At 42.4% G+C, this 15190-nt stretch overlaps 2 pseudogenes; one reads left to right on the plus strand and one right to left on the minus strand.

Annotated features, from left to right (window-relative positions):
* Nucleotides 1-1304: 1304 nt before the first annotated feature.
* On the plus strand, nucleotides 1305-12499 carry LOC100353229 (E3 ubiquitin-protein ligase RNF180 pseudogene; annotated as a pseudogene).
* A 229-nt stretch (nucleotides 12500-12728) lies between these two features.
* On the minus strand, nucleotides 12729-13423 carry LOC103345831 (uncharacterized; annotated as a pseudogene).
* Between the last annotated feature and the right edge of the window lie 1767 nt (nucleotides 13424-15190).

Below are 15190 nucleotides of genomic sequence, written 5' to 3' on the forward strand. Positions count from 1 at the left end.
GTAGGAAATGTACCTCATTTTGGTTTTGATTTACATTTCACCCATTAGTGGTGATGAGCATCTTTTCATCTATCTGTTGGCCGTATGTATATCTGCTTTTGAGAAATGTAGATTGAAGTCCTAAACCCATTTTTAAACTGGATAGGTTGTTTTTACTAATGAATTGTAAGGATTCCTTACATATTTAGAAATTAATCCCTTATCAGGCACATGGCTTGCAAATATTTTTCCTATTTCATAGATTGTCTTTCACACTATTGATTGTTTACTTTGCTGTAAAAATACTTAGTAATAACATATGAGAAAATTTTCCCAATTTAGAGAAAGATATGGACATTCAAATACAGTAAGCACATAGAAACCCAAGCAAAGATTATCAGAAAATAGCTTTACCACAAAACATTAGTCAAATTTTCAAAAGTGAAACATAAAGAAAATATCTTAAAATTTTCAGGAAAGAAATGCCAGGTTGCCTTTAAAGGATCTCCAAATAGAATGACAGCAGAGTTTTCACCAGAAATCCTACAGGCTAGTAGAAAAAGGAAAACAATAGTCCACATTGTAAACAAACAAACAAAAAAACCCACCAAAACAACAACAAAAAACCTCTTTCAACCTAGAATGTTTTACCCAGTGGACTCCCATCTATAAATGAAGGTGAAATAAACAACTTCCAAGAGTACTAAAAGTTGAATGAATTTGTTACCACCTGGCCAGCCTTCAAAATGATACTAAAGGATGTAATACTTAGAAACAAAGAAAGATAATGAACGTCATGAAAGAATGTGAAGGCAGGAAAACCTCCTAGCAAAAGAACAAAGGAAACTGAAGAGAAACAATAGGAATATTTATGTAAAAATGGCAGGACCAAGTCATTATTTATCAATAATATCCTTGAATATAAATGCATTAAATTTTCCAATTAAAAGATATGAACAGGCTAAATGGATTAGAAAATAAAATCCATCTATACACTTCCGACATGAAACACACTTCAACTTTAAAGATACACAAAGACTGAAAGTGAAAGGATGGAAAAACATATTCCAAGCTGAAATAAAAAAATGAACAGGAGTATGAATACTCATATCAGACAAAATAGATGTTAAGGCCAAAACTATAAAAAGAGACAAGGTAATTATGTAATGATTAAGGGATTAACTCAACAGGAAGATGTGACTATAGTAAATCTATATGCACCAAATGCTAGGGAACCCAGATATTTAAAACAATGTTGCTCAGAGCCATGCTGCCAGAGGCTGGGCGTGCCGGGAGGGGGCGCGGAATGAGGCGCTCCAGGACACAGATGCAGATGAAAGGAAGTGAAGAACTGATAACTAAACTTCATGATCAAGAAGAAATAAGTATTCTTCATTGCTGGAAATGTAGAAAATGTATAGCAAATTCTGGTTGCTTCATGAAATATCTTGAGAATCAAGTGAATACGGATAAACGTCAACATTCAGGTGATGATCAGAATGTTTGTCACGTGTGGCACATGAATATAGAAGCACTTCCTGAATGCATAAACTGCCGGATACAAAAAGCCCAGTGGACAGTTGGAAAACTGAATTGCCCTTTCTGTGGGGCCCATTTAGGGGGCTTTAATTTTGTCAGCACTCCAAAATGTTCCTGTGGCCAGCCTGCAGCTGTATATCTCTCCAAGAGCGGGACCAATTATCAGCCAGCACAGGCAGGCAGTCTAATGAGGCCTTCGCTGAACTACTTGTCACATCCTAGAGTTCAGTCAGGTTGTGACAAGGAAATTCAGCTGACAGGCGGTGGCTCCCAAAACAGAAATCATATGCTTTTAAACATGGCCCTAAATAACAATGGCCCTGGGAGATTAACAGAAGCACTCTGCCGGGAGGTATGATCAACGTATTTCCAGATGAAGAACGAAAAATTGCTCTTCAGAACAAATCCAAAATACCAACTTGTTCTCCAGCTTGTGACTGGAAAATGCACTACAAGAGCTTTTCATAGAAAATCACATAGTTTGGATCTGAACATCAGTGAGAAACTGACTTTATTACCCACTTTGTACGAAATACATAGTAAGACTACCGCCTATCTCAGGCTCAATGAAACACGGTCTGTTGACCTTTCAGGTTTGCCTTGACAATCTGCTAAAAATAGCTGTTCCTTTCAGAATCCATCCAGTTTTGATCCTACTGTACTGCTGCAAAGATTTTCAGTGGCTCCCCATGAGACCCAGACACAAAGAGGAGGTGAATTTCAGTGTGGTCTAGAAGCTTCTTCCGTGTATTCTGACAATGCCAATACTACCAGCAACCTGACGTTTCTCATGGACCTGCCCTTGGCTGGCAGGAGCGTGCTGGAGACTTCAGACCACGAAGAACACCTCTCCCCTCTGGACTTCCTGAGCTCAGCCAGCTTTCCATTGGGTGCCATTAATCAGAGGCTAAATAAGAGAGAGAGGAACAAGTTGAGGAAGCTACGAAGGAAACGACAATGGCATGAAAGATGGCTACAGAAGCAGGTTAAATACCCAGGAGTGGGATTGCTGAATCATGTGACTTTGAACAATGAGATGAGTACAGTGATGAAAACAAATATGCAGAAGAAAAGGATAGCTACATCTGTGCTGTGGGTCTGGATGTTTATTTCAACCCTGACATGTGTTACCCTTGCCACCACATCTTCTGTGAGCCCTGCTTACCGACTCTGGCTAAAGACAATCCTGCAAGCACTCCCTGCCCATTGTGTTGGACAATTATATCTAGAGTCTTTTTCCAGACAGTTTGTTGCTCCATGCACCTGGGACAGCATCAGAGAACAGCCCAAGTGCTTGGGCCCCTGCACCCAAGTGGAAAACCCCAGGAAGAAGCTCCTGACTTCGACCGGGCCCAGCTCTAAAATCAGCCATTTGGGGAGTGACCCAGCAGATGGAAGCCCTCTCTCTCTGTCTCTCCTCTGTTTCTATGTAACTCTGACTTTAAAATAAAGAAATCTTTTTGAAAAAGTTAAAAAAAATAAAAAATAAAACAAATATTATTTGATCTAATGGGAGACATAAGACAATAATGAAGGACTTCAACACTCCATTTTTATCAGTGACAGATCAACAGAACAAAAATCAACAAAGAAACAACAGATCTAATCTACATTATCTACCAAATAGATCTAATTGATGTCTACAGAACACTTTATCCCAGTTTCAGCATACACATTCTTTTCATCAGAGCATGGGACATTCTCTAGGATAGACCGTATACTAAGCCATAAAAAAATTCTCAACAAATTCAAAACAAAAAATAAAATCATACCATGTATCTTTCCTGATCACAATGGAATGAATCTGGACATTAACATAAGGAACCCTAAATATTTTGAGATTTGATTATTGTTTATGGCCCATGTCTATACTCCTGAAGGATAGTGGTTTTTCTACCTACTACTTGTTGAATTCTGTGTTTAGTGGAGGGGTAAGCATTTGATTATGAAGAAAATTGGAAGTATGTCATTGTAAAACTTAAAAGAAAAATAAGAAAATGAGGGAAAGAAAAAATAAAAGAGAAAGAAAAGGAGGGAGATAGGATTGAGGGAGGAAAAATGGGGTGGGGTGGGAAATGTTATGCTTTTAAACCATATATATGAAATACATGAAATTTGTCCCTTTTTAAAAACAAAGAAGTAAAACAAAAGAAACCATATAAAATACACAAACACACACAGGCAGAACAATGAGCTCCTAAATGAAAAGTGGGTCATAGGAGAAATCAAAATATAAATAAAAAATTCCTTGGAATTAATGAAAATGACAACACAACATATCAAAACTTATGTAATATAGCAAAAACAATGTAAAGAGAAAAATTTATGACAATTAGTGCCTGCATCAAAAAAATTGTAAAGATATCAAATAAGTGATCTAATGGTGCAGCACAGGGACCTAGAAAAACAAGTATAAACCAAACCCAAAACTAGTAGGAGGAAAGAAATAATAAAAATTAGAGAAGAAATAAGAAAGAGAACTAGAAAACTATACAACAGATAAGTGAAATGAAGAGCTTTTTAAAAAAAAAAATCAATAAACCACTAGCCCAACTAAACCAAGGAGAAGATCAAAATTAACAAAATCAGAGTTGAAAAAGGAGATGTTACACTGATAACACAGAAATAATGAGAATCATCAGGTATCATTAAAACAATTATATGCCAACAAATTGGAAAATCTAGAAGAAATGTGCATATTTCTGGACATACACAGATCACCAAAATTGGAGGAAGAATAGATAGAAAATTTGAATAGACCAACAACCAAGGCTGAGATTGGATCAGTAGTAAAGTGCCTCTCAATAAAGTAAAGTCCAGGACTGGATGGTTTCACTGCTGAATTATACAAACTTTTAAAGAAGAACAAATAACAATTCTTCTTAAACTATTGAAAACAATTAAATGGGAGGGAATCCTCCCAAACTCTTTGATCACCGCATTACCTTAATTCCAAACCAAAAAGTGGAAACTATAGACCAATATCCCTAATGAATATAGATGCAAAAATCCTCAACACAATACTAACTAATCAAACCTGGCAACATATCAAAAAGATTACCCATCCAGATTAAGTGGGATTTATCCAAGAGAATTAAGGACGGGTTAACATATGCAAGTCAATAAACATGATGCATCATATTAACAAAAAGCAGAAATTAAAAAAAAATCTCAGTAGATGCAGAGAAAGCCTTGATAAAATACACCATTCTTTCATATATATAAAAAAACTTGTTAAAATTAGGTATAGAAGGAACATACCTCAACATAATCAAGGCAATGTATCACAAACCCATAGTCAACATCATATTGAAAGGCGAAAAGCTGAAAGTATTTCCACTAAGACCTAGAATTACATAAGGATGCCCACTCTCACCATTACTTTCAATATAGTTCTGGAAGTTTTAACCAGAGCCATTAGAAAAGAAAAAGAAATCAAAGGTGGAAGTCAAACTATCCCTGTTTGCAGAGGACATGATCTTACTATAGGGGAACTCAGAGACTCCACTAATAGACTATTGGAACTCATAAAAGAATCTGACAGAGTTGCAAGATATAAAATCAACACACAAAAATCAATGGCATTCATATATGCTAACATTGCTGTGGCTAAGCAAGAGCTTATAAGATTAGTCCAATTCACAATAGATAAAAAAATGTAAATATTTTGGGATAAATTTAACCAAGGATGTGAAAGTTCTCTGCAATGAAAATTACAAATAACTAAGGAAAGAACTAGAAGATACCACACACACACACACACACACACACGGAAAATTCTTCCATGCTTGTGGATTGGAATGATTAATATAATCAGAATATTCATTATACCCAAAGCAATTTATAGATTCAATGTACTCCCAATGAAAATAACAAGGACATTTTTCTCAGCTCTGAAAGAAATCCTAAAATTCATATGGAAGCACAAGAAACTCTAAATAGCCAAAGCAATCTTAAATAAGAAAACTCAAGTCAGAGGCATCACAATATCACTCCATCCCACTAGCCAGCCCTGGCTGTAAGGAAACTATGGTGTTCCCAGAGCTGCTGTCTGTGTGTGCCTCCCAGCCAAATTTGGTGTTGGTGGGGAAGGTGGGTTTTTCTCTCTGGTTAGGTCTGTGGGCGATGGGACAGCAGCTACCTGCCTGTGTCCAAAAATGGCCTGAGTCCTTCCCCAACTTGACTGCAGGTTTCTGCTCTAACAGGGAAGGGGGGAGGGAGAGAGATGCACTGCCTTTTTTTTTTTCCTGCCTCTGGGTGCTTGGTTGCCTGCTGTCTTAGAGTGTCCCTGTGGCACTCTAAAAGCAGTTCACCAAGCTCTCCCTCCTACTGCATCAGCAGTGCCATGGGCCCATGGATTCCTCTCTCACCTGGCTCATCAGGGTCCACATCTTCCTGTTGGATCCAGGCTTTTGTTATCTTCTATTGTGTATTTGCTCTTTTGAAGCAGGTCTGGAACATTCCTATTTCTTTCACAGGGTCTTCTTCTGTGGTTCTCCCACAGCTTTATCCTAACGTGCACCTTCTCCCTCTTTTTAAATATTAACTTCATTCCACATAAATCAGACCTTTCTGTTGCTATTCCACCATCTTGAAACTCCTCAATTTCCTTTATAATCACAGGTTTAATGCACCACTAACCATAGTGTTCAACGAGTGAAAAGTAGAAAGACTTCTGGGTTGAACTCTATTTAGAGGAGCATTAAGTCTTTGACTATAAAGTAAATTAAAAATATGCTATCTCCAAAATTAAAAAAACAAAACTTTTAATCTATGAGCATGGGATATCTTTCCAACTTTCAGCTTTAATTTCTTCTAGCTACATTTTGAAGTTTATAGTGTAGAAGCTTTTCATCCCCTCAGTTAAATTCAATCCTTAAATATTTTATTAGTTTTTATGCTATTGTAAAGGAAATTACTTTCTTAAGTGCCTTTTTAAATAGTGATGCTTTAATGTTGACTGGAAGTCCTCTAACTTTATTGAATTTATTTATTAGGTATTTTTTCAGGCTTTAATCAAGTATAATTGAGAAATAAAATTGTATATATTTATATTGTATTAGATATAGCTTTCATTATGTGTGCATGTATAAATGCACATATTATAAATCAATATAAATGTAATCAGCATATTAATCACTTTAAATACTTTTTTATGTGTGTTGTAAGAAGTTAAAAAACCTTTCCTATGCTGAATATTTTCTCCCATTTTATAAAAAAAGTTTATTGATTTGAAAAGCAATGTGACACATTCCCTCAGACTTACCCCTAAGGGTAAAGCTAAAAACTTGCTATGGGACACCAAAATCTCATTAAGTTGGCAGGTACCAATGCTATCTTACTATTTAAAGTGATCAGTTTAAGTTCATAACTGATCATAAAGATAGGATTAATTATCAAAGGATTACATAAATAAGACCAAGTGTCTGCTAATAACAATTGATAGAATTAAAAGGGGGAGAATAACCCAACATGGGAAGCAGGACACACAGCAGACTCATAGCATGACAATGTCCTAAACACCACTCTGGCCTCAGAATCAGCCATTAAGGCATTCAGATCTGGCTAAAAAGCCCATGAGAGCATTTCAGGCATGGAAGCCAAGACACTGTTTCAAAAATTGACCTAAATGAAAGATCTCTGAGAGTGAGATCCTGGTGGAAACAAGGGGCCATCAAAGGAGGAGGTACCTTTCTCTAAAGGGAGGAGAGAACTTCCACTTTGACTATGGTCTTGTCTAAATATGGTCGGACTTTGTGAACTCAAGAGGCTTCCATAGCCTTGGCATCTCATGAAAAGAGCCTCAAGTGATCACTGACATCATAAATAAGAGTGTCAATTGTTAAATCAACAACAGGAGTCACTGTGCACTTACTCCCCATGTGGGACCCTGTTCTTAATGTGTTGTACCATGAGAATTAACAATAAAACTTGTCTTCAAACAGTATTTTATACTTTGTGTGTCTGTGTGGGTGCAAATTGTTGAAATCTTTACTTAGTATAGAGTTGATCTTCTGTATATTAAGATAATTAAAAATGAATCTTAATGAAGATTGGGATGGGAGAGGGATTAGGAGGTGGGATGGTCTGGGGGTAGGAGGGCGTTTATGGGGGAAGAACTGCTATAATCCCAAAGTTGTACTTATGAAATTAATATTTATTAAATAAGAGGTTTCTAAAAAAAAGAAAAGCACACAAACACAGAGAAACACACACACACACACACACACACAGATTTGAGAGTGAGAGCAAGAGCAAGTGCAAGAACAAGAGAAAGGAACAGATGTATGTCTCCCATTCAGTGGTTTATCCTTAAATGCCTGTAGCAGCTGGACTAGCCAGGCTGGTTTTGGTATGGTGATTCTGGTTTTGTTTGAGAGAATTCCTTCCACTTCAATTTTCTGAAATACTTTCAGAAGAATTTGTGCTTATATTTCCTTGAGTACAGGGAAGTCATGAGAGTGCTGGGACTTTCTTTGGACAATCATTTTACGTTGGCACTTTGAATAAATTGGTAGACTGCCTTCTGTCCTCCAGTGCTACTGATGTTAAATTTCCTTATAATCTCCCAGAGAATTATTTGTGTGTAATGAAGTGCTGCAGCCTCCCTGCTTCAAGATTCTCCTGTCCTTGCCCTTAAAAAAAATTGATTGTGGCCAGCACCATGGCTCACGAGGCTAATCCTCTGCCTGTGCGCCAGAACCCCGGGTTCTAGTCACGGTCAGGGCGCTGGATTCTGTCCCAGTTGCTCTTCTTCCAATCCAGCTCTCTGCTGTGGCCCAGGAGTGCAGTGGAGGATGGCCCAGGTCCTTGGGCCCTGCACCTGCATGGGAGACAAGGAGGAAGCACCTGGCTCCTGGCTTTGGATTGGTGCAGCATGCCGGCCACAACACACCAGCCATAGTGGCCACTTGGGGGGTGAAACAACAGAAAAAGGAAGACCTTTCTGTCTCTCTCTGTCTCACTGTCTAACTCTGCCTGTCAAAAAATATTGATTGTAATATGTCTCAGTGAGGATCTCTTTGAATTCACCTAATTGAAGTTTTTGGTGAGCTTGATGTTTGTTATAGTCATGTATTTCATCAAATTGGGAGATTTTTAGCCATTACCTTCCATGTCTTTTTTGATCCTTCCTCTTTCCCCTCTCCTTTTGTTGACTCGCACAACGATCCCACCTGACGGTGTCACACATGATTTTTAGGCTCTGTTCTCTTGAATCTTTTCTGCTTCTTAGGTTTGCTTATTTTCTTCGTTCTATCTTCAATTTTGCTGATTCTTTCTTTCATCTGTTCAGATCTGTTTCTGGATCCCTCTAGAGAACTTTTCATTCCTGTTTTTGTTGTTTTCAGCTCTTAGAATTTTTTCCTTCTTCTGTTTCCTTTCTCTTTAATGATATTCTTATTTTGTTCATAGTTTTCCTTACTTTCTCCACTTTTTTAATTCTTTGCACATTTTATTCACTATTAAAGTCTTCATCTACTATATCTGCCATCAAGCCCTATTCAGGTACAGTGTCAGTTGATTTTTTTCTTTTCGATGGACCACACATTTCTATTTCTTTATATACCTTTGAATTTTTATTGACAAGTGGAGATTTGATTCTAATAATACAGTAACTCTGGAAAGCAGATTTTCCCTATTCCCCAAGATGTGCTATTTTTGTTCATTTTTCTTGATTATTTATAATAAGCTTTCACTGTGCTTTTAGCAGCTTGAGATGTTAACTTAGGACCTGCTTGGGTCTTTTCTGAGCTCTTCTTTGAGCATGCAGTCACTTTCACGTTTTCCCCAAGTAAGCAGTTGTTTTTCAATATTCTAATCTCCTTTAAAGCATGGCTCACAAAAAGGAAAATGAGAACAATGGAGAAAAAATATGTTGCCCTTTTAACTTTACTGGATATTTCAGCTGTAGAGATGGGGGGGGGACTTAGCACAATAGGGGTAGGTGCAAGAAAAATGTCTTCCAATTTTTGAAGATACTTCTCTGGCTAGATGTAGCACTCAGTGATCACAGCACAGATCCTGATATTTGAAGGACAAGGCATGGTTTTGTCCAGGCATTTCCTGAATGTTTCCTGCAAGCTGCTCCAAGAGCATGAGCACAGCTGCTGCCAAGGAGCTGACAGTGGGGGATGGGGAATTTGTGGTGTTCCTGCACTGAAAGCTGAAATTTGCTGAAATTAAGCACAATGTACCGTCCAACCATTTCACCATATTTGCAAACACTTAACAGAGTATAGAATTTTAAGCATTTGAAGTATTTACAACTGACAATATAATTGTTTTATAGGTTGAGAGATTCCTAGAGCTTTCTACTCATCATCTTCTTATAATGTTCTCCCTCAGCTTTTAAACAAAACTTTAATGAATGCAAATTTCATAGGTATGACTTTAGTTATGTGGAGATTCCTCCCCCTGTACTCGCCCTCCCACCCCCACTCTTCTCCCACCTCCTTCTCCCTCCCCCATCCCATTCTTCATTAAGATTAATTTTTAATTAACTTTATATACAAAAGGCATACTAAGTAAAGATTTCAACAATTAGCACACACACCCACACACAAAATACTGTTTGAGAACAACTTTTGCAGGTAATTAAATAGTACAGCTCATTAAGAACAGAAGTCCTACATGGGGAGTCAGTACACAGTGATTCCTGTTGTTGATTTAACAATTAACACTCTTATTTATGACATCAGTGATTACCAAAGGCTTTTGACATGAGTTGCCAAGGCTATGGAAGCCTTCTGAGTCCACAAACTCCATCTGTATTTAATCAGGGCCATGAGCAAAGTGGAAGTTCTCTCCTGCTTTCAGAGAATATTACATCCTTCTTTGATGGCCCCTTATTTGCACTGGTGTCTCACAGAGATTCTTCATATAGGCTCTCTCTCTCTTTTCTTTTTCCACTTGGCTTTCCATGCCTGAAATGCTGGACGAATTGTCAAGTTTCCCAATACACACACTCACACTTTTACATCCAGTATTCCAACTACATATTTACTAACTTTATGTAAAATAGCTTGTACCATTTACTTTCATCCTCAGATACCATGGTAAAGACTCTGTTGATGGAAATTCAAGAGAAACTTTCAGGATGACTTCTCTCACTCCTTAGCTCTATCTATTGATTCCATGCAATATCCTACTTTGTTATGTAACACTAAAATCACCAAGCTCACACTTAGTCACACAAACCCAGAGCAGGAACTCTGATTTCTACATCTACCCAATGTCATGCAGGGAGATTTCCAATTCATTATAAACCAACCCTCTTTGACATGCCACAAGTTACAACTATGTACTTGTTTTGACCGGAAAACAAAAGGGTCAAACCATACTACCTACAGTAAAGTTTCCCCCTCACCCCCAAAGAAACATAAAAATACATTATTCTTCTTCCAGACCATGCCTTTTACACGTCCAAACATCCTCTTGATGCTGTTAGGAACTTTACCCTTGAAGTCTGACATGTATTTCTAGTTAAAAGGTATAACCACCCCCATTGCTACCCTAGAAATGCACCCCAATTCCAGGCATCCCTGCAAACCTAATCCTCTTGATGTTAGCTTCCCACCAAAACCCATTCAGTTTGGGGTAAAGGCAAACATCCTTCCCCAATTACATATCAAACATGTGAAAACTGGACAGGATGTGGCTTAAAAGCTTTTGTTTTGGATTCTGTAACAGAGTAACATATGCTGCAGCACAACACTGCTGAGCTTCTATGTTCCCTAGTAAGAGAGCTCCCAGCAGAGTGCTTGCCATGTTCCCCAGTGACACCTGTCAGCCAGTCTCAGGGAGTCCCAGCGTCACTCAGCTGCTTCAGCACCGCTCTCTGAACAGCTTCTGCCACAGAGTGGTGCAGTCTTAACAGGTCTCTGGCACACCAAGCCCATTGCTAAAATAAGGGAACCCTGAGTGAACAATGCTCTTTCCTCTCATGAAAGCCAAATCATTAGGTATTAATTAACGGCAGGACAAAAGCCCCACAAATGTCGACCGCAACTTAAATAGTTGGCCATCACCATATACAAACTGAGAAGATCTGACACACTCTGTATTATAGGCAGACAAAGCATGGCCTGGTGCTGAGTTTTGTGAAAATTCAATTAACCCAACCATCTATTAGATGCATAAAGACAGAAGGAGAATGTTACTAGGTGTATTAGAATTGGTGATGTGTAATCATGTGAATCTGCGGTTTGCGAACAATACCATATAATCACTAACACATAGCAGGTTATCAGTAAGTTATACAGATGTTTTAGGTCACAGACATTATATTACGAATGGCATAAACGAAATGCTACCTTAGAAGGGTAGTGAATTTTTTTTTAACTTTTATTTAATGAATATAAATTTCCAAAGTACGATTTATGGATTACAATGGCTTCCCCCACATACTGTCCCTCCCACCCACTACTCTCCCCTTTCCCACTCCCTCTCCCCTTCCATTCACATCAAGATTCATTTTCGATTATCTTAATATACAGAAGATCAGCTTAGTATACATTAAGTACCCTTAGAAGGGTTGTGAAATTTTTCAGCTGATTTCGCCAACCTGATCCTACCAGGCACCCCTGGGGCAAGCACACTTCAATGGCCTAACGGGACAAGGTGTGGGAAACCGGCTGCGACGCTTATCTTCCCAAGGCCTTCTCCAGGGCCTTCCACACGCCACTCCGTAATTTTGTTCAAAGAAACTTTAGCGTTCTCACACCCAGAGAGACTCACAAGGTGCACATGCACCCATCTGCGGGACATGGAGTCCCCCACAAACTCCCGCCAACTCTGTGGGCGACCGTCCCCAGCCTGCCCGCTCTCCACACGCACCAAGCCGCGACTATCTCCACACTCGGGGCAACCAGGCCCAGTCCTGTCCGACCCGTCCTCCTTCCCCGGAAAAAGCCCCCACGGGGCGGCCCAGCACCAGCGCCTCCTCGCCACAGCCAACTTCAGGCAGCCACACGCGGAGTAAGCCACTGACACGTTTCGGGGCCACGCAGTGAAGCAACCCCCAAAAAGCTAAATTTAAAAAAGCTTCAGAACGCCCCAACCAAGGTGCAAACTTGGGCTTTCCACCGGCAGCAGAGCCCAAGACGCGGCCAGGAAGCGTGGGTGCCGCCTCCGTCCCGCCGCCGTGGAAGCCCGCGCGCCCCTCGCCCGCGGAGCACGCGCCCGGGCGCCAGCAACTTACCGCACCGCTTGCACAGCACTCGGCCGACCCCTTTCTTGAGGTTCAGGAAGAGGCTCGGAAGGCGGCCGGCGCGCGGCTGCTGCTGCTGCTGTCGGTCTCCGGCTCCATGAAGAAGATGTAGCTGCTGTCCTCCTTGAGCCTCCCGCAGGACGGGGAAGCCGGGTGGCCCCAGGTCCGCAGGCGCACCGTGAGCAGAGTCCATCTTCAGGCCCGGCTTTCACCGCCCACACCTGGTGCACCTTCACCAGACAGGGCGCCTCCTCCTCCGCAGGCTCGCTGGGGCTGGGCGCCGGGGTCGTGGGCCGGGAGGGCAGGGTCCCGTGGGCGGCGGACAGCGGGTCCTCGGCGGGCAGCCCCAGCGCCCCCTGCCGGCGGCTGGCGGCTGGCGCTCGGCGCCCCACGCCCCTGCCTCGCCGGCCGCCGCCGCCGCGTTCCTGTCGAGCGCCCCCTGCTGCCGCCGCGGCGGGCGCACCTTTCCCTGGATCACCGCGGCGGCGCGCTGAGCCGGCTCCTGCAGGGAGCCCGCGCTGGGCGGGGACGAGTAGCACACCGAGCCCCCGCGGGAGCCGAGTGGTCGCCGGCCGCCGCCCCCGGCGCCAGGGCCGCGGTCCCCAGCAGCAGCACCAGCAGCAGCAGCGGCGGCTACGGCGAGCGGGCGGCGGGGCCAGGACTCCCGGAGCGGCGCGGGGCGCGTCGCCATCTCATGGTGTGAGGTGCTTGCGGGCTGCCGGCTGTCGGGTGGGACTCTGCCTCTCTCTCTGGCGCTGCCTCCCTTTTCCTTCTCCTCCTCCCCTCTCCCCCACCCTCTTCCTCTTATTTATTTATTGGGGGGGGTAGGACAGTTGTTTATGGGAGGAGGTGGGAAGAAGTGGGTGGAACCACAGAAACGTTAAGAGGTTTAAGGGGAGGAAAAAAAAAGAAAAAACACCAAAATTAAGAAGAAAAGCCGCAGCCGCCGCCTCGGCTGCAGGGAGCGATAGGTTCCGCGCCGCCGCGCCCGAGCCGCGCTGTCGGGGCTGCTGTCGCCGGAGGACAACGCGGAGGTGGCGGAGCTGCTCGGCGGGTTACGGTCCTTTGTGTGAAGTGATGCTGCAGCGTCTGCTGCTGGGGCTGCGAGCGAGCGGCGCGGGAGCGCGGGAGGGAGAGCGCCCTGGAGGCGGGGCTGCCTGCCTGGAAGTCGCTGGGTGCCTGGGCGCTGCCCTGCGCCTCGCCGCCCCCTTTACCTGTGGTGCGGGCTCCCGTCGCGCCTCCCTGCCCCTTGCTGCTTCGGAAGCCCGGCCCGCCGGTCGCTCCCGCTGGGTCTGCCCTTTCCCTCGAGGTCTGCGCGGCCGCTGCTGCTGCTGCAATGGGAGGACGAGGTGGCGAACAGGCTGCAGTGCGAGTGGGCTGCGGAGATTCACTGGGGCTGGGAGGTGACGCGTCAGGAGCAGGGACCTGTCAGCGAGCCCAGGACAGCACCGACGCGGGTGCGAGGCAGGCCGGGCTGCGGGGGGCTCAGCCAGGCACGCGGGACGCACTGACAAGTTTCAGGTGAACCGGTGTCTTGACAGTCAGAAGGAAGCAACATGCTGTGGTAGACCAGCAATTAAACTAACATATCACACCTTTTTCTCGTGTGTGACGCCTCTGACTCGGTGCCTCAGTCACTCCAGGCTTCGTGACACCTGCGATTTCTTTCCTCCAAACTCCTGTTCCCCGAGATTTCTTAACAAATGTGCTACTGCTGAGAGGAGCTTAGCTTGAACAAAAGATTTGCTTGGTCAGGACATGTTGTATGAAGTTTACGACACTTTAACACTTAAATGCAAATCTGTAAGTTTTGATATGAGGTAAGGTCATCTTCACTCACTCCCAGAATTTTTTGATTTCTCTTACAACACACTGTTTATTTAGAAGCATGTTGTTCAGTCTCCAGGTGTTTGCACACATTCTTGAGATTCTTGAGTTGTTGGTTTTGAGCTTTAATCCATTGTGATCCGAGAAGGTGGATGGTATGGTTTTGATTTTTTTGAATTTGCTGAGACTTGCTTTATGGCCTAGTGTATGGTCTATCCTAGAGAGAGTCCATGCACCACTGAGAAGAATGTGTATTCTGCAACGGTGGGGTCAAAAGTTCTGTTGATATCAGTTAGGTCCATTTGGTCTATAGTGTCAGTTAGCTCTGTTGTTTCCTTGATGATTTTCTATCTGTTAGATCTATCCATTGATGAAAGTGGGATGTTGAAGTCCCCCATTACTATGCATCAAAGTCTATGTCTCCCTTTAGATCTGTTAACAGTTCTTTTAAATAGCTACTCTCTCTAATGGGGTGCATATAGATTTATTATAGTCACATCTTCCTATGTATTGATCCTTTAATCATTACATAGTGTCTGTCTTTGTCTCTTTTAACAGTTTTGTGTTAAAGCCTATTTTGTTTGATATTAGGATGGCTACACAGCCCTTTTTTCCCATTATCATGGAATATCTTTT

The sequence above is a fragment of the Oryctolagus cuniculus genome, chromosome 7, assembly GCF_051225735.1.
Source record: "Oryctolagus cuniculus isolate XC-2025 breed Fujian yellow rabbit chromosome 7, ASM5122573v1, whole genome shotgun sequence".
Lineage (NCBI taxonomy): Eukaryota > Metazoa > Chordata > Mammalia > Lagomorpha > Leporidae > Oryctolagus > Oryctolagus cuniculus.